Source organism: Kryptolebias marmoratus, linkage group LG24 (genome assembly GCF_001649575.2).
Source record: "Kryptolebias marmoratus isolate JLee-2015 linkage group LG24, ASM164957v2, whole genome shotgun sequence".
Taxonomy (NCBI): Eukaryota; Metazoa; Chordata; class Actinopteri; order Cyprinodontiformes; family Rivulidae; genus Kryptolebias; species Kryptolebias marmoratus.
The window spans coordinates 10982181-11003378 of record NC_051453.1 but is presented as its reverse complement, the minus strand read 5'-3'; the positions used below and the strand labels follow the sequence as shown (position 1 = coordinate 11003378).

Genomic DNA, 21198 nt, shown 5'->3' with positions numbered 1-21198 from the left:
GTTCAGTCTACCTGTATTACCACTGAGACGTTAGGCATAAACTGGACACTGCTGATGGTAAATTGATGCTTTGACTGTAATATCAGCTCTACCTGACTGGGGATTTTCTAAAGTTAGGTCAAAATGCATTCTCTCTCTCTTGCAGGACTAAGCCTTGTTTTATGCTGTCCAGTCTTCAGGTTTTTAAATAGACACTACAAAACTGAATGTGTTTGTGTGTTTAGGATTTAGTAAGTGTGTTTTTCTTTTTAACTTCGCAGTTCATTTTGTCTTCAAAGTGAAGCCATTTTATGCGACTCTTATCGAAAAGCTGCAGCTGCTGTTGTGGGAATAACACGGTGGCCCGGAGGGACATTTTTACACAACACACACCTTGGTTTACTCACAACAAGCAGACTAGGTATACACACCCAAACCAGCATGAATAATATAATTTTATAATTACTTTCAGTTCATGTAATAGACCTGTGACTTAAAAAAAGTACATCTCCAGTTTTATACCAGCTAAGTTGCACTCAAAGTCTTATGGAGCACACACCTTTAGGTCATTCCTATTTTACTTGGAGAAACGAGAGGACAATATGTACTACTGTACATGTGTAATCTGAGGAGTTTGTACAGGATTTAAGTTTGGTGTGTGAGCAGCGGGGCTATCATTACCAGACATTTTAAATGCTGGGACTTGCCTTTGAATTTGAGAAGAGAAGCTGTAGTGGGCTGTATATAAATAGTGTGCACAACTCCTATTCCTGACATGACACATCTCAGGCAACATGCCTAGTTTCATGGGGGATGATGGTTTTTAAAGTATGGCAGCATCCTTAGTCAGTGTTCTGACTATAATGTTAGCTCTCTGACCCACTCCGTTAATGGCCACCCTGTAAGTTAATGGATAGCGAGTTTTATCTACAAATGCAGTGCGGCCTCTCGGCGTCTGCCACAGTTGCAGTAGAAAAGCCTGTTCTCTTGTTCTGCTTAGATTAATGGTTTCAGTTTGGACTATTGACACAACACTTATCTTGTTTTTATGAGCCCTGTGGCTTCTATCTATAAACCCCAGAGACGCATATAAGCACAGTCACTCTCACCAGTGTTTTCAGACACACATCTTACTCATACTTGAATATATGTAGTTACTATGCAGGATGTTTAAGTCAGATGTTTCCGGCAGGGTCTTATTAGCTCTGAGCTCATGATAAAGAGACTAACTGAAATGGCTTTTTAAGTAGCCAAAGTTTCTCATCTTTTATTCCTATCACCACAAAAAGCTCAGCTATATCACGGCATGTCATGCAGCAGGAGCTTGTATTGTCAGAGCTTGTCCTGGTTTTCTTGCAGTAAAAAGAAAGTGGATGGTTAGTTTTTACAGAGAAGGTGGCTTTTCTTTTTTAGGATTTCATTTGTAGTGCCTTTTAAATTTAGAAAAGACTCCACCTTTCATATTTTGTCTTTAGGCTCCATGTGTAAAGTTTTTTGTGGAGTTTTTGTCACCGACCACCAATGGCAAAAGGGCAATGATGTTTTTGCCTGTGTGTGTTTGTTTGTGTGTGTGTGTTCATTTGTTCATCTTGGGAAAATATCTCATAAACCACTGAACAGATGTTGGTGTAAGTAATCACTGGACCTACATCTACAACTGCTTACCTTTAGGACTCAAGAGTTCAAGATGGCATCTGAAATTAATTGGCCTTAGCAAAAATGTCTGTAATTCAGACTGTTTTAAAGATAATAAGCAAAATATTTGGTGTGTTAGTAGCTGAGCATCATACCCAACACATACTTTGAGTGCTACACATTGCACAGCATCTATGCTTAAAGCTTTGGTATTAATTGTTACAGTAAACCCTGTTTGTTTATTAGCAAAGTATATCATGAACCACTGGGTTGATTTCAGTGAAACTTTTATTCGATGTACATCTACAACTTATTAATCTTGGAGTCAATTCAAGATGGCTGCCACAGCTAATTACCTTTAGCCAATGCAAAACTAAAACTGTTGAAAACAATTATCATTACAGAGATATTCACTAAACTGTTTACTTAGAAGATTTGTGTTGTGCTGCTTTGTAGCAGATCAGAGAAAAGGAAAATGAGAAAAATCAGACGAGATGTCCCTTTAGGCGCCACATCCACTGTACCTTTATGATCAAACACAAAGGGCGAACCTGGCATCACAGGAACTGTCAGCCATCGTTAGGCTGCTAACAGATTACCTTGCCCAAGCTTATGTCTGTCAGAGTGAAGGGTGTATGTTTGTATAAGAGAGAGACAGTGCAGAACTGGAGTGGCAGAAACTGCTTCATCTACCTTTTGTAGGTAGCGTCTATATCTACAGATCAGGTTAAACAAAAACCTCTATGACAAGTTTATAGAAAGAAAAATAAACAAGTAAACAAAGCATAAAATAAAACTTTCCTACTCTCTTTAACCTATAGCTTTGCTGGTGAAGTTGTAACCCTAAAACTGGAATAATTAAGGAACTAAAGCACAAGACAACCAGATATTTTTTTCTTCGTAGCCCAGGTAAAGATATTCTGTGATTGAGTTTTAACCTCATGGAGCTACACATGCTACCTCAGCAATCAGACAGGTATGAGTTAGTCTGCTGTGATAATTGTGCCTTGCTGAATAGCAGCTGCTTGACATCAACCATGATTGGCTAAAGTGGGAATTGAAGCTTGTGATTGGCTAATAGTGGTTCGACTTGGATACAGGCTGCCCAGTTGCCTGGAAACAGCATCCCTCTCTGTGTTAGTGGCCTTGGCAAAATGACAGACAGCATAAATGCTCTGCAGAGGAATGTGTCAATCTGTTGAATCTGCTGAAGATTTCTTTATCCGCTTGTGCAATGGATCTGTGTTATTCCCTGCAGCACTGCATCTCTTTATCTCTCCTCTTCAGTGTAAAAAAAAGAAAAATAAGAAATGCACTTCCATAGAAAAACACAACTTTTATGAAATCGTAAAAGCATTTCTCAACTTCCCATAATTTCTTATTCAAACCATTTCTTAAAACATTGTTTTCTAGAGCTCAATAATACTAATATTCAGCAGCATCTCTGGGAGTTTATGTCCTAAAGTAGACGTATAATAAAATCCCTTTTCTGTGTGATTTGTTTCATAGATTTTGAGTTCTGAAGTTACTCAAAAATACTAAAGAAAACAGTAGCCAGACATTTTATTCTGTGCCCCTTAAAATACTGAAATATGTCATTTCATGAGGTGTTTAGAGAAAATTGTTTTCATAAAATTGGTACATCACACATCTGGCTCTGAACAGATTTGTCCGCTCTTCCATCTTTATCCTAAAACATCTTCATCTTCAAGATACACTGCATTAGAAGCATGTGAATTTGTCTTTGTCTCATCAGCAGATATACATTTAATGTAACTTAATAAATATATGTTTGAAAATAGATCTGCACCAGTAATTTGCGTAATGTATAATATGCTGGCAAAAACACTCAGACTTAGATTGATGTTTTTTATTATTATTTGGTTCTTTTGGAAATTGGTATTCTGATTTTCAATTTATCATTGATTGCGCTGCACCAAATAAGTTGTTCTGCTTTTACAAAAATAAATACAGATTAAATGTTGCCCATACAAGCGTACATTTTATTGTTTACCTTTAGAAGCCTAAAACACAGGTAACTGGACAAATGTTTTACATTGTCGTGTTTTTCTAATCTAGGCCAGTTAAACACATTACTGGTGAGATTATGTCTGAAAGATACATCTTTACCAACAGTCCATGGCCAAACTAACAATGGAAATTTAACTTTGAGAATAAAATTGTTAGTATTATTCTATCAGTTTAGTGTTTACTAGTGCAAGCTCTCAGGATGGGTATTATATGTTCTGTTTCCTGGGTTACTACTGTGTTTTTAGGGTTGTTTGGTGTAATTTGTGTCCAAATTTACATTTGCATTGATAAACTGTAGGGCCAGTTTCAAATAAAGCAGAGCTGTAGAGCGTTGGAGAAAAAGGGCGTAGCATGTCTTCTTCAAGTTCAGAGCAGGATATCTTATAAATATACTGTGACATTTGTTATTTATATTCCTCAAAGCATGATTCATGTTGTCACCCTGTGACCATCAGTTTCCATTCATCCATTTTTACACTTCGGTCAACAACAAACGAACAGGCGTTCATTAGAATTCCTTTAATGTGAAAACTCCTCAACTATCTGAGTGTACGTAATCTCTGTTGTGTAAGACGTGGTCATTTTGTTGACTTGTCAGGGCCAGAATCACCAAGGTAAACAAAGTCTTCTGGGCAGGCCTCGGATCACTTGCTGCATCATTTCTTCTGGCTGCATACTCTGGCTGTAATCCAAACTCTGAGCCCAGCAGACTGCCTGCTAATTTATTTTCCTTGGTGGCCAGACAGAATACCCCATGCCTGCACATTCTCCTGGACACTTGTGGTCTGTTTTTATACGAGCTGGTGTTAGTGCCACCTCTCTGCAGTCAGTATGTATCAGTGTTTGGGGCCCTGCGAGGTGGTTTGTGGTTTGTTTTCGTCTCTCTGGGAGTTTGGCCGCAGACTTCTATCATGCTTCTGATTTGTATTTCAGTCACAATGTTGATCTCACACACACACAACGTTTCACAGCGAGAAACATCAGATAGTCCTCTGTTCTTTAGGCATGTTTCTTACTGAGGGAGAAGTCGTGTGGCTGGAGGACACTTTAAAATAAAGACCAGAATAGAGACTCGTTTAGGAATAAAAACAAAGTGAATAATAACAGAGAGCCACAGTTGTTTAGGTGTAAACACACTGAGTAAATTATCTCATTAAACTTAATGTGCTCAGCGGTCAGTTGAGTGGCCAACAAAGCATAAACAGACCAACAGATGGTTTTTGTCAACTGAACTGTAGTTAAATAGCTTCACTGTGAAATTTCTGAAACCACTGCGACTTTACATTTTTGTTTTTCACAGCAGCAGAAGCATTTTAGATCCACATTTCAAGAGGATCTATTTGTATGAGCAATTATCGAAGCAGACCTAACCTTCCTGCACTTTGATGTGCATGTTACAGGAAAAACCCCTGTGTGACTTCAGCTCAGCTGCCAGTGTTGACATTGTTTTTGCTACCTCAGCTACCTTAGCCACTCCCTCCCTGATTCTCTCTCAAGGCCGGTGCCATGCTCCCGTTGAACCCTCGCCTCAGTTGCCTTGACAACTCTTCTCTCACTGGGCGGGGTACCACTCACTTTCTCCGTGATGGTGCGATAAGTGCTACAATTATGTAAATTCTGTCCAACGAAAGTGTTTTTTTCAGATCAATCATTGCGTGCTGTAAAGCTCCCAGAATCGTGCATTCAGCTCTTAAGTTCTGTAGATAATAAATTTATTCTGCATTGGTAAAAGTACTGCATTACTTTTCCCCTTTCTTACACATTTTTGGAGAGTTGCAAAAGAATAGAAAAAACTAATTACCAATTAAAATTATGTTTAATTTACTTAATGGGTAGTTATATTATATAGGTTGATAAATAAGCAGTTTTATAACTAAGATACAGAGAAATGTATGTAGATAGTTTTCAAAGAAAGGCACAAAGTCTTCTCTGTCATTGCTTTATTGTTCATTAATAATAACTAACATAATTATCTTTTGCAAGCATTACATCAATGTTTTATGGCAGAATTCATGGAACAGTCTGGGATGTGAACTCTGATCTTATCAGTATTTATTTATTGTCTCTAAATGTATTTATATTGTTGTAATATGCATCACACTGAGTTGTAGGATCATTGCCTTCATGTGGTAAACAACAATTTACTTTTAATTCTTCTGATTTTTAGAAGCGTTATAACCACACTGGAGCAAATTTGAAGAATACAAACAGAATTTGTAGATTATGCATTATTAAAAACACTTGTATCAGTTCTGACAGACTAAGCAAAAAATATAAAATTCAGTATTAACTTTGTATACAAAAACATGCATAATGTTTGCTTGTGTTTTCAAAAAAAGTATTCACTGATCAGTTTGTTTGTGCTTTCAGATGCAGATTTAGTTTTACTTAATTTTTCCCAAGGATGTCACCAAAGTTTTGTTGGAATAAAGCCTTAAATATTCAAATTTAAGGATTCAGATTTTACTCTCTATTTAAAGTTTATGCTTACGACTGAACTGTTAGCAGTGCTTTAGCAATGTTGGCCTGCACAAGTGTTCATGTGAACTTTTGTCCTCTTGTTCCTTTGAGACATTTTCTCAGGAGCTGACATGGTTTTATATCCTGGGCTAAAAGTCTGAGGATTTCCTGGGATCAGAAATTGGATCCTGGTTTATCAGCCTGTTGCCATTTTTCTCACTTCTGTCTCAGTAGTTTTGCTTCTGCATAATTCAAATTATGTACTTCTCTTGTATTAGAACTAAACAGGAAAACTTTTTAGGAATAACCTTCATTTTTGATTAAAAGATTTTCAAAGCTGCATCTATTTTGTAAAATTATGATGTAGTTGTTTAAATTGGTGAGAACGGAGCACTTGTTGTGTGTAAATTTCACTGTATGAGTCTGTATGCACCAACAGAAACAGATGTTGTTGATGTTGAAAAAACAGACATTAGAGATAATTGTTCTCTACAAGGAATGATGCCATCTGCAATAGTAATTTAAAAAGCATTTGTTGTTGTTTTGACGCAGCAGCTATCCTTCAAACTTGTATGAAATCTTTTTTTCCCTTTTCTAGTTTGTTTTGCTCTTCTGTTGGTCATCTTTCTTTTTTAATGCCTCTTTTCATGCTGATTGGGTCAATAATTGGGTTCTTGATGGATCACATAATAACTCTAACTTTCTTAGACCTTGATTGCACTTAAAAATAAAATTAAGTTGTTTATTTTAGCCAAAAATAATAGCATTGAGGAAGAAATGTGTTTTTTTCTTCTTTTTATGTGCTTGTGTTGTTGAGGAATAAAAAAAAACCTTTGTATGTCTAATGAGTCACACTCTTAAATATGCACTGGTTACATAAAGGAGAAGACATAATTATTACAACTGTTTTATAAATTTACATAAACTGCAGGGCTTTGTTTAATCTGCAGCTACACCCACGGCGTGTGAAAAAAATCCTTCTTCCAGTGGAAAACAGATGATTCAGTGAGACCATATTTTTTGCCATATGCTTGCATGTTTGTGTGTGCAGTGGTTGATGCTCTCTTGAAAGGGCTTTTTTGAACTTTGGGGCAGTGCGGGCCTTTTGTTGTCTATCTGTCAGTCGCCCACACTCTCTGAACCCCCCTTTCAATCACGCAGGATGAACCCACCCCCTCACTCCTCAACTCCAGTCCTCCAGCACAGCTACAGGCTCTTTTATCTCCCCTCTGTTGGATGAGGAATGGAGTGTGCATGTGTGTATCTAACGTGTTGGAAGCGGTTCCTGCTCAGTAGGTAAACAGCAGCAGAAATATGAAGATTTAACCTTTCACCTTGTGTGTCATTGTCATCCATTGTGTGCTTGGTCCATCACACTCACAGCAGTTGTCTGAACTGAGCACAAAGTCTCACACACGCATTCAGAGATGTATGCGTCAAGAGCAAAGAAAGATCAATTTCTTTTCCCTTGGTGTTCTTCTAAATGGCATTAGGATGCCATTAGAATACTAATAATCACAATCTCATTCCCTCATGGCTCAGCTGATAAAGGTCAGTGAAGACGAAGCAGGAGCAGGAGCAGGAGCTTCACGCTCCCCACAATTTTTATAATAGAAACTTGTGTTTCAGTTCAAATCTAAGGCTCTTTCGTTTTAGACATAAGAGACATTGTTTGTTTTATCCTCAAAACAGCCCTAATCAGTCACAGACAAAGACCACCTGTCTGTTTCCTGGGGTGTCTGGTGAGGGGGCTTTAGCAATGAGTCTGTGGTTTCTACAGATGCCATCAGATACCATTAGACTGACATTTGAGGAGTGTGGTGTCCGACACCTCAGATGAGTTGTTGTGCTCTTTGATCCGTTCCTAACGAGGTTTTGATGAGCTCACTTCTGTCCTGTTGAGGTGAGATTGAGGTGGCAGGTGGAGCGCGTTTGACTGGTTTGCAAAAATGTTTACACTGGTGGCAAATTTGAAAATAATATTGATGTAAATCCCAAAATGTACAGTAGCTGATACCAACAAAACATTGTGTTTTAACAAGATGAGCACTTTACTTGTCATGGTCATTATGTTATGGGTGACACATATTAATCAGTCACTCAAATTAATTTGTTGAGAAGGAGCTGTGCTTTTTTTCTTTATGTATAAATGTGTCATTAGGCATAATATAAACCCAAATATTAGCTTGTTTGGGATTTTTCAATAAGACAAACTGGGTTTATTGAATTCCCGAAGAATGGCATCCGTCTGTATCCATGGTAATACAACAAAGGACTCAATACTGTCTTTTCATTCAATAATGTACACAGCAAGCAAACCAATCACTGAACACCAGTACACGACTGACAGTGTCTTTAATTAGGACTTGCAAAGATAAGTCTAAATCCTCCACTTTCATGCGCTGAACAGAAAATTAGTGAAATTAAGGCTGCGAGCACGTCTCTTTAAAAACAAGCGCTGTGATGATTTCTGCTGACTGCAAATTAAACAGATTCTTTTATTACATGCAAAGGAAAAAACTTTTTTTTTGTAGTTTTCCCTATTTATCCTTTAATTTTAGAATATTAAGGTTCATTTAGGAAAGCTTCAATATATGTGGCAAATTAAACCTTTCAAATATCCATCTGTGCTTTCCTTTTCTCAGCACTGTGTTGTCCTTCTCTTAGTAGGTGCTATGTTTTTCTCTTGCTGTTTTCTGGCCTCTATCCATCTTCTGTCCCCGGGGCCGAAGGCCACTCGACTGTAATCACTCCTCTTTAGCCTGCCAGCCCACACAGGACCTTTGCTCTGTCACTGCTACCTCTGATACAGAGGAAGCACTGGAGGAGCTTTGGATCATTTATAAACACACCAAACAGCTGCGGGAAGTGGTATGTAGGAAATGTCTGGTGAGGAGACTAATATAATTGAGACTATACCTGCTCTCAGATGAACTTACCAGCACTTATTGCCTGAAGTCTGTGTTTGCCTGAAGCAGCATAGATGCAAATACTGATAAATGGGACAAGTGTGTCTTTTTCAGCTCCTTTTAGACAATCATGAAGGTACATGTGTAAGTCTGTGCTCTTCCTTCTGTACAGTTTGATTTTACAAGTGTGCAGAAGGCCATGTGTACTTTTTCTCTCCTTAAAATGGGCTCTAACAGCACTGTTGTTCAAAGCACACTCTAGACCTCAGAACTGCAGGTAGACAATCAAAAGTGTCAAAAGCTCAGATGTGAACAACATGCTGCACAGTCTCACACACCTCATGAGGGGCTGAAATCCAATGCAGCTCCTACAGTAAGCCTGTAAGTCCACTGGAGCACAATTTATGAAATAAATTCAGTCTGTCTTTGTTTGTTGTTAACATACGCCTGCAGATATTCTATAGACACTTTCATATAGTCATCATTGTTTTTACTTTTATTATATTTAGATGCACATGAAGACGTTCATACTTGTTTTATTTCTTTGTGCAATAAGATCAAATAATGCATTAAACATGTTTGCTGTGTGAGCAGACGGAGAGCAGAAATTACTGAGTTCATGAGGAATCTTCCACAAATCTTAAATATTAAAATAAAATCACTTTAAGATGCATTTATCTTTACTGATTTAATGTGCAATTTTATATGTATACTCACAAAGACTATGATTAATTTGCTTTAAATTTACGTTGTAATTAATTAGTGGCATATAAAAAATTGTAATCAATTCCACTCTTGTGACAGGCCAACAGCTACCTGAATTAACACGGTCTGTTGCCTTGTTGCACAAGCAACAACATGGTCGGTACCTGTTGATCTGTGCTGGCAGGTACCGCCCCATCCATCAAAATAAAGGTTGGATGTGCTGAGCAGCTTCTCTCTGTGGCATTTTAGGGTCCTTAAAGGACAATTGAAGCTTGCTGTAATGAATAAGCCATCAGCTAGGCTGGGGCTCCCAGCAGCCATGAGGGCGCTATCTGTCACATCTATCATGAAGGAGGGAGGGGAGTCGTCTCTTCACCAAACATACAGGTGTGTATTCACAAATTGGTTTGTTTTGTTCCAATCTCCTACATCTAGGAAGGAGGAGAGAGGAAATAAGCATGTGAACAGAAATGTTAATGGTAGTGGGGAGACGATGATGTGGGGGTTAGAAGAAGAGGTTGTCGTGGTCCAGAGGGGTTTGAGAAACACAAAGAGCTACAGCTCCCAGAGGACCTTCCTCCATCAGCCCACCCTGCATACATTACCAGCCTGATTAAACCCGCGCTTCAGCCAGTAATGTAGCTATAATATATGATCTCTCCCTTTCCTACACACACACGCTTACATCACGGTGGACAAGTGATCAGTCACATGACTAACTCCCATGGCAACAAGACCATTTATTAGCATTCCTAAGTGCTTTATTTTTCCATACATGTTTTTTTCTGTGTAATTACACAAATTTGCTCTGAATGCCCATGCTTAATCTTGTTGTGTTTTTCATCATTTAAAATAATCAAATGAATGAAATAAGTTATCACATTAGCAGATGAGGTGAAAATTCTTAAAAATAATAACCAATAACATAATCTTCTGAGACCAATGTGCAGAAGATAGTTTTATTATCACCAATTATCAATTTTAATGTTAATTTTGCAGGGTAGATCAACAAAATCTGTGGCAATATTTGCATCATGTGAATTCAAACAAATAAAACATGTAAAATAGTTTTAATGTTTCTTTTGTTGTTGCTTTTATAAATGGACAGCCACAGATTTCAAAACAGGTATGGACAAGCCTTTTTTTTAATAAAAATACACACACACACAATCCCAAAGGAACTTTCAGTATAAAAGGATTTTGATGTTCATTTCCTCACAAGTACCTGATGTGTAGTTTCAGTTTTCCGTTGCACGGGTTGTGAATACTTTCTCAGCTCTTTCTAAGGTTCCTTTGAGCAAACAACTTTATTTTCCCAGCTATGTTACGGTTGAGAGCGTAAAGCTATGAGTTCTCATAACGACCCATCAACCAGGTGCCGTTGAGTTTGCTGAGTTTGTCTTCGGAGCACACATTCAGATTAATTCATATTCTGGGAAAATGGTCCTGCAATATTATTTTTATTTTCCCATCTGTCATGGACCAGTGCTTTTTCATTCTCATTTCACAGGCCATTGATGTGTACTGCTCTTTTCCCTCTACTCTGTGAGATGTGCAGCATGGCCTAACCAGAGATCCCAGTATTGATTGCCAGGCACACAGAAAAAGGGCTGTTCTTGCCATGTGATACAGAGGTACTGAGTGGGCCTAATCAACACCTATTGATTATTTTATGCTGAGTGCTTATTTCTGATGTGCTGTTTTCTGTTCAGCACATCTGCTATGAAATGTGTGACTGTTGTGACACTTTCAGGACATAATGCTTTCTGTAACATCTGCCCCTACACGGGAATAAATAGGGAATAAATCAGAAACAGCGAGACAGCATTTTATCAAATAATCAACACAGACACATTTAATCATGTCACCATCATTGGTCCAGACATGAATACACACAGACCAAAACAGAACACCTGCTCATTCGCATGCGTGCACACGGTCACTCAGTGATGTGAAAGCAATTGGCTGCAACAGAGGAGAGGCCAACTCCCGGAGTCGGTTGCTAATGGCTACAGGTTCCAGGGGAGCGGGAAAAGATGTCGATAATGACAATGTCACTCCCAGCCGACCAGCTCAGATAGGAACAGGATACACATACAGACTCAAACTCACGCAGGTCTATTGGTACATTTATAGGGCATAAAGATACACACATTCAAGCACACACAACAAGACATTGAAATAGGGCAACAATTTTCTTCCAAGCAGAGAAATGTGTTATTATAGCTGTCAAAAATACACTTTCCTCCAAAAGGCCTTCTTGGCTCCAGGTGCAATGCTTAAATAAATTTTCTTCTATGGTGCAAGTGCTGTTTTGCAGCTACTATAATCACCACATGATTTTGTTAAATATTCAATTATATTTTAAGCAAAAAATACCAATACAGCTTGTTTTTCTGATATTTAACCAAACCATCTTTTAGATTTATTTACATGTTGCAGGCTGGTTTTTCTGTAGTAAAATGCCTACAGTTTTCATTAAGTCAGTCTGAGTAGTAATGTGGCTTCGGTCTGCTTCAGATGTGACAGGAATAATTTCCTTAGTACATCCATCAGCTTTGTCAGCTGTTTCCCATCGTGCACTAAGGATGCACATGACTTAATTCTGTTGTATAATTTATTTCAATTCCTGTGTTGTTTTCAGTGCTTTTTATTAGCCAAACTGACCAGAGTTCTCTCCTTGTAGTTTGCAAATGAAACAGCAGGCCAACCGGATTAAAACAGCTCTGATGAAGATGATGTAAGTGTATGTAAAGCCTTCAAGACAGCTGCACTGTTCTGCTGTTTTTATTGGCTTTATTACAAATTACCACATCAGACTAAGTAAACCTACAATATTGTTTCTTTTGACAATAGACAGTTCATTAATAATGTAGTCCAATGCAGCTTTAAGTGGGACTCTGATGACTTCCTTTGTGATCCTTCTGTTCCTTTTATTCTCCGTATGGGTGCAGTGAGTTCAGGATGCCTTTCACTCGACTGCCTGTGGATCAGTGAACAAGCTCAGTGAAGAGGAAGGATTGAGAGAAAAGTATCAGTGAGTGAGAGACAAGATGAATTCTGAGACAAAGAAGAAGTAATGAAGAGACAACTAAGGTGGAAAGATTGGAAAGAGTTGCTAAATCAACAGATTAGAGGCTGCAGTCAGAGGCTTCATCTCCAGCAGAGCGTTAAAATGAGACATAAGCTAAGTGTCTGATGCTCTTTTCTCTCCAGAGCAGATGATGATTAATATCAGTCATGTTTTCTAATGCTGAGCAGAGCATAAACCTTATTGTTCCTCTAATGAGCCATGACCATGTAGACTAGCCCTGACTAATGGGGTTAATCTGACACTTGGCGGTCTTAGGAAGAGATTCTTAGTTGATCTATCAGGGTTCACACAAAGCGAGTTTTTTTTATATATATTGTTTCTTTGTTTTAATTTTCAAGCGAAAAATGTAAACTCTGCTTTTTTTTCTTGTTCTCTCAATAGCAAGTAGAATTTTAATGGTCTGTATAAAATAACAAATGAAGGATTAAATGAGCAAATCCTTCAACCTGCATCTTTTTGGTCATTTGATGCACGTATAATAATTAGTTTAACACTGATATCAGTGTTGTTGTACTTTTTTGTTTCATTTGTACATGAGGGTTTGGCTTCTTTGTACAGTGAATGTGTGTATCGTGTGTTTGAATATTTAAAAATGTCCAAAACATAAATATATTAAAATGATTGATATTTATAGTGGTGGTACAATAAGTGGTACCAAAGAATCCAGATGTGCTACAAATATCAGAATAAAAAGGAATTTGAAAGAAAAGTTGTAATTGTGAAATTCAAATAAAGATTTATGGTCTTGTTGTCTTTTTAACAACAAGAAAACAGTACATCCATCCACTGAATTACTGTTTTTATTTTAAGTATTTTGCACCTTTGCAGACTCCGTGCTTATATTACAGACTGACTTTACACAAACGATTCAGTTTAAAAGAAATTTTATGAAATCAGGTCTGATCTTTAAAGATTAGATTTCCTTCAGTTATTGTTGCATGAGGAATCTGTGCAGCACGTGAGCTTGCATACTGACACACCGATATTCATCCACATTGTGTGTTAGGCTGCTGCCAGGCAGAAAGTCTACATTATCCCAGCAGACTGTGAGTATGTGATATTGAAAGTATATATCAGATTAAAAAGGTAATATTGAGACGACTCAGATTGCACTTAGATTTAATAAATACTGATTAAAGCAAAGTTTGCTTCTAGTAGACGTTGCAAAGTTGGATATCTGCATAGCAGAATTAAACAGATGCTTTTTTTTCTTTAGTTTTTATCTCACAGGTTTAAGAAAAAGTCTAACATTTCACTCAGTGAATCCACACTGTTATCAGTTTGCCTTTTCCACGCAGTCTCCATCTACCTGCAGAGAGATGCAGGAAGTCAGTGAGACTCTCAGAAAACATGCTCTGATCTTCAAGGCCCCGTTCTCAGCGCTGGCAGGGAGACAGAAAGGTCTGGGTCAAACTTTCCCCTCGCTCTGTCTGCCAGAGATAAAACTTCACAGCGGTAGCTTAGTAAAATAAGAAAAGGCTGAGAAGAAAGGAAAAGAGAGAGAGAGACGATCCAGATAGACTGATACAGGGAGTGACTCAGCCTAAAACATATGCAGAGACTTTTTAAAGACAGCATTGATCAAGTTTCCCATCAGCCTCTTGGTCGGTAATGTCCTGCTGTTTGTTTGATGGGAAGTTTTTGTGGCGTATTTTCCTCCTCTGTCCTCTTTTACTTCATTTAATCTTCTCGTTGCCCATATATCCATTTATCATTCTCTCTGCTTTGAACAACGCATTTAGTCCTCCACTAAACTAAAGAGTAATCACAAAGGTTTTTGTTTTTGTGATGACATGCCCTACATGTGTGCGTCTTTCGTTTGAAGTCTCCTGAGGTGTATATATCTGGACATGTACCAGATACAGGAATTTATTACGTTTTATAAAAGGTAGCTAATGTGGTAGATTTTACATGCTGCCACAGGTATTGAACTCATTTTATGTTTTACAGGAGTTATGTGGACAAATCAAGCCTGTGTCACAAATGTGACCCATTTCAGTTCATGTTCAGAAACTTTGCTTGTTAAGCAAACCTATATTCTTATAAACATCAGTTTTTAGTTTGAAGACTGAAGGTAATTGCCACAGAAGAAAAACAGTTGTTTTTTTCTAGATGTTAAAGAGTTTGAAAAGTTTCCAAATAAACAAGCACATTAAATAAATAAAGGTTTCTTATTGGCATGTTTTGCATCCCGTTCAGACATAATGAGTTGATTTATACCTCATCTGACTGAACTGTTTTTAATGAACACAAATCATTGATTGGGCTTTCAGTATATCAGGAAAAACATAAGTTTTACTAAACGCAGTTAGTAAAACTGATTTCAACGTGGAAATGAAGTATTCAATCAAATGTCAGTCTTATTGTTTATGGCTGTGTTTTTCCTGAGAGCTGAAAGGTCATTGAAAACAGTCGACTGTAACAGGATTTTTAATGCTGTGAACAAATTAATTTTCCAGCACTGAAAGTATCTCACCAGTACTACCACTAATGGCTTTTCTTTATGTAGTCTTAAAAAGGTCTTTGTCCAAACAAACTTATTTATCATTGTAATTTTCATTTAATTATTCTAATTTTTTCACATTAATTAATTCAGTTACTCACCCAGTTTCTTTAATCATCCTCAGTGTTTATCATCCTCCTTCAGTTTCAGAGATGTTGCAGCTTTTTTCTCATTTAAAGCTCTCCACATTTAAAACTGTCTGTATCTCTTCCTGTATCAGATTTCTTCTCATATACTCCATCTTATCTCCATCTCTATCGTTCTCTGAGAGTTAAGCTTCCATATCATTTTCCAGAGTATTTGGGTGTTGTTTCTTTTCCCTCCGGTTCCTGGGATCATCTCACACCCCATCTGGCCTCCTGCTTCTTCACTGTTATTCACATGACTGCTGGTGATTTTCCCATCAGATGTGCCCCTCATGTCTCTTTCATCCCCCCCACAGACAGGCAAAACAAAGATATTAACACTTCTCAGAATATGTTGGATGTGTGACTCTCTTTATCATATAACATTCACTTTTCTGCATGGATGTAGTTTATTTTTTGGAGGTGCTGAGTTTGCAGTCTTGTAGGATAAATGGTATATACACCGGTCTGGGAGCGACGGCGGCTCCTCATCCTGCCTCCGGTCCTCGCGGGCTGGCATCTTAGCGCACAGAGTGTGCATTCTTAATGCTCCCCTGGCCTCGATGAGAGAGATGATTGGTAGAATTAATTGTGGCTCGAGGGCTGAATGGGGAATAAGTGAGAAAAAAAGGCGGGACGGAAGGATGGAGGGGAGAAGGGGGGTGTCGAGCCGGTTTTAGTGTTGTGCCAAAAGAAATCAAATGTTTTCAGCATTCACTCCTCTTGTCCCACCAGATTAACATGAATGATCCTATTCTCTTTTATAGCTCAGTTTGTCTTTCTCTGTTTGTGATTTACACCTGTGCTTGCAGGGGGGAGATAAGAGAATCCACCACAGAAACAATCATAATGTAATGGCCTTCTCATACCCCCTGACAATAGTGTTATCAATGAGGTGTCATTAAATGGGATAAATGGGGCTTTAAAAGAGGCGAGTGTAATCTGTGGAAGGTGTCTTTATGTGTGTAATTGTTTTAAATGAAGAGATGTTCTGTTCTCTCTGCTCTTTCCCCGATGGTCCCGGTTTAATGACAGATGATATCAGGGAAGGACACTATTGTTCTTCATCCTCTTATGGGATTTTTATCCTTCTTTTGTCTTTTTAATAAAGCATCAGATAAAAAGAAAACACATTATTATCCTAAAAATCAAAATTTTAATTCAAACAAAGTCATTTCTGCGATGTGAAGTGGCTTGTTTGCATCAGTTCGGCTTGTTTCTGAATCCTCCTGGTCATTGTGAGTGTGTCCATGAAGGATTTATATGTTGGTTTTATAGGGTCGCTTCATGCAACGCCTGTATAGGAATATAAAATGCTGGGGGTGGGGAGTGTGTGTATGTGAGGGAACTGTTTCGGGGGTGAGTGGAGGGTTCGGGGGAAGCTGTCTCATCATTTATTTATACAACCTACAGAAGAAGGGGTTAGCGGAGAGAGGGAGTCTGCGTTCTGCGAGCCGCCCTGGGAATACTGTAGGTCAAGAGTTGTTTTTCTAGCTACCAGCGCAATTCTTTGTCTGAAAACGTGAAGCCAGTGAATGAAAACAACATGCAGGACTGGCTTTACTATATCAGGGCATTTTAATCTAATCTGTTTATTTACTGTTGTTTTTACACATGCAAATCTGTTGTTTAAATGTTTTTTAACAAGTCTAAACACATTTTATATCATTTTCTGCTCTGACTTCAGAAAGAATTTAGTTGTATAATTTATTTATCAGCCTGATTGGGAGGGTTGAATTGTGGGCCTCATGGCTGCATGCCTGTGGTTTATAGTCATTAAATGTTGTTAAATGTAATTAAATCATGTATTGATTTTTCTCTTGCTTTGGATGAATTAAATCCTTAATAAAAAGTTGAAACCCAGCTGCTATAAATGATCTGCCCTGGATGGTTCAGCACCAAAAAGCATTTTAGTTGCAGCCATCCTGAATGTACTGTAGTAGTACTGTAGTACTGTAACTCCCAGAACGTGGAGAAGTGCAGTGTTTAGGTTCTCACTGGAGCAGAAGGCATCACTGTACATCAGTACAGGACCAGCCTCTTTATTCCTCACTACAGCGCTGAAACTCTCTCTGACACACAATGCCAGGACATCCAGGACAGTTTCTGGACAGCAATTTTCGTTTATTATCCTGCAGCAGACCTTTTGACACTGGCTGGAGGACGTGTTGGAGGGGTCATCTTTGCACCCTGCTGTCTGTAGGTCACGGCAGTATCTCACTCTGGGCTGCGACTCCTGGCAACTAGTTGAAGAATGGCAGACTCCGGAGTCTCATGATGTTAGCGGGGGGTTCTCAGTTTCCTTGCTTAAATTGTAGAGCCTAGCCATCTTTTTCAAAATGATTGTTTGAAAATAGTCAGAGTTGTCAGAAGTGTCTCAAACTCATCTCAAGAGCACCAGAGCTGTGTTTTGACTCCTGCACTGTAGCTCTCCTCTGACAGAAAACATGTCCAGGTCTAAAAATTACACCAATATTAAATGATAATTATTCAAAACCGGGTCATTTCAAAAGTGTACTCCAGCAGATTAAATTATAAACATGGGGGCGTCGACCATGGTAGTTACAAAGTGAGTCGAGGTAGTTAGAATACGGGCAGGGATGAGCAGTGAAATAACGTGCACGGCCTAGGATGCAGTTTTGCAAGCTGTAATTTCAAAAACTGGTCACGCAAAATGCAGCCACACAGTTCAGCGGCCACTTTGATGCAAACACAAACAATCCAGCAGTACTGCAGCTGAAAATGTTTGCGTTTTCGTGCACTATTTATTCAGGTTTGAGTTGCAAACTAGCCTCCAACAGTCTCAGCCCAGTGAGATACGTCCTTTTAGCTTCGATTGAGTTTTCCTCCTGAGGACCACAGAGCTGCCACATGCAGAGAATATCATCATCTCAGCAAAAACAGAAATAAACCTTAAGTAAATAACAGTCATTTTGATATCATGTAAAGGAATGAAATAACAGATTGAATTTGCATGTGGTTGAAAATTATCTATGGACTGAAGAGAATCAAAAAAGGTTGTCTCTTTTATTCCTTTTTAAAATGTTCTGACTCTGTTATCATCCATCCAGAGAAAAGATAATGAGAAACCATGCTGTGTGTGCTGACAGATTAAAACTAACATTACCAGCATCACGTCCTGCAGTAGCTGTATGAACACATAATGTCTGTAATTGTTGTCAGTCACACAGGAGCTGCAGAGGTTTTCTTTCAAACAAAGGTTGGTATAGATTCTCATCCACATCGAGGTTATCCTACAGAAGGCAATTTGATTTCCTTTCTTGTTTTCTGAAGACATTTCACTTCTCATTTTGAAAATACTTTACCTGTTCGAGGGCAGAAATCAAAGCTTCAGGCTTAAAAGCTGTATTCTTAGGAAAGACACCAAATCCTTGACTGCATCCTCATTTGTTTGTTGCTTTTGGGAAAAGACATTTTTATGAATTTTCTCTACACTGTAGGTAATTTTAGGTTGTGGATAAAGAAGTGGGGGAGCGTAACTGTAAGATGTGTTTAGTCAAAATGAGATAAATGACAAAATCGATGGAGAAACAGCGGCGTTGTTACTGAAGAGATCTCTGCTTCTGTCAGTAAAACGCACAGCTGTAGGGTTGAATTCAAAGATGAACTCTTCCCCATGTTGTTCCTTTTGTTCTCACTCATGTGAACAATCAACACGGAGTGATGAGAACCCGTTCTGTACAAGTACTCACACAGTACACACATCACTACTCTGCTCCTGTGTGAACAGGTCAGCAGGAGAAAACAAGAGCCAGGTGGAAACACAACAACCTGAAACACTACGCCTTTCTTTCCAACACTCTGCCAGTACCCAGGTGGGAGAAAATAGATTAAAAAAACATACTTTTCTCTTGTATAAACATTTCAAATATCTCTTATTACGACTCTTGAATAAACAAAAAGGAGTGTTGACACAGCACCCACAGAACTGACAGACAGTTGTTTAAGGTGTAAAATATTTACTTTATTTTTACACACAAAAACACAAGGTTTGACCAAATATCATAACATTACATCTTCAAATTACATTTAATATTTCTGACATTTTTTATCTGTTATTACTGAAGAATAAAATCCCACCTTTCATTTTAAGAAGCATATTGAATATTCTTGGGCTTTGTAAGAGAAACAATTATTTACACTGGAAACCTTTGTCACTGGCTGTTTTTTATTATTAAAATAAATGTTTTAAATGTGTAACTTGACAGTATTATTATTGTTCTGAAAATGAAATTAACTGGGATGTCAGGTATGAGGTATAGTGCTGTAATCTACTCTTTTTAGATACAGACATTCAAGGGAAATTGGATTTTTGTACTTTTTAAATCATGTTTTCTGAGCTGAATGTTGTTTATCCTGTGTAATGTCTTTTCTTTATCTAGACTTTGGAGTTAAGTTTTACAAAATAGATCATTTTATAGTTGGAACCCATTATAGATGATGTTAACTATAACACTTTTCATATTTAAAACTACCATTTGTCTATTCTATTTTTATTTTCATAAAACGATATCAGCTTTGTGTAGCTTCATGGGGTTTTAATGCTTTACAAGTTAGTTTTACACACGTTCAGCCTTGTGTGTGGCTTTCTACGGTAGGAAATCTTTTTTTGTGCTTCAAAAGATAATGAAAACTTTAAACCTCCTAAACACATTTAAATTATCTCAATTGCTATCTTAAATCAGCATATGGCATAGCATTTTCAGTTTTTCTTCACAATTTTGTTTTGAAATTTGCTGCTTGTGTTTGTGATTTTGTGTGTGTAACTATTGGCAGATTTTTGCCTGAGGATATCTTTTTCTACTGTGTTAAAATAGAAACCTGAGGCTCACTCTGTGACTTCTATAAAGAAATGGCACTGTTGGATCTGACTCTGCTTTTGTGTTTTGATTAAATTTCATTTTAGATATAAGAGCTTTATTGCAGCTTTAAGAACTGGACTCCATAAATAATAATAAAATAATGACAAATATTGTGGATCGATTGTTGTGTAGTGGTTCGGTATAAAGAAAAATCAGATGTGTTGTCATTACTGTGGCTCTGGTTTGTTGCTCCTTCGATACATTCAGGGCAGTCTCAGTGAAGATTTTCTGACATAAGTAAACGATGTCAAACAATGTTTGGTATATTTTTAGTTTCTTTATGTGTACATTTAACATGCATCTTTTAAAGTACAGTTTCACATTAGTGAATGGTCCATTAGCTCCAGTCTGGGCTCTGTCAGGTGTCAGGCAGCCTGGTGTGAATGAGGCAGATTATTTGAGACTGAGCATCAATGCTGATTCAATTGTCTGGACCTAAAAAAAGACATGCAGGGTTTTTTCAAAGAGATGAGGCAGGGAGAAGCTGCCTAGCTAGTTCAACTATGAATTCATGTTTATGCTGAACACCCATCAACCATAAAGAAATACAGACAGTTACTGAAAAGATTGCTTTTTAATAACCTGCACTTTTCCGCTGTTTCTGCCAGTAATAAGTCTGACAGTAAGCATCATTCAGAGCTAAGAGATTTAGGTTTTGTTTAGTTATTTTTTGTTAGTTTTATCATTCTTTATAGACAGTCATGACATGGTTTCATCCTTCTGAGCCTCCCAGTTTAATATAAAATAAACGTATAAGTAACCCCAGCCGTCAACTCCCAAGTGTTTCTGGGTGTGCAGATGTGTAACAGTGCTGTATATTTATTTTCTTGGGCAAACAGACAGTAAACTTAATTTCTTTGTCTCTTTTTTTGTT

At 37.9% G+C, this 21198-nt stretch overlaps 1 protein-coding gene across 2 annotated transcripts in view; it reads left to right on the top strand.

Moving 5' to 3' along the window:
• xpr1a (xenotropic and polytropic retrovirus receptor 1a) overlaps positions 1-21198 on the top strand; it is a 61270-nt gene that overhangs the window by 19255 nt on the left and 20817 nt on the right. The window lies entirely within an intron of this gene.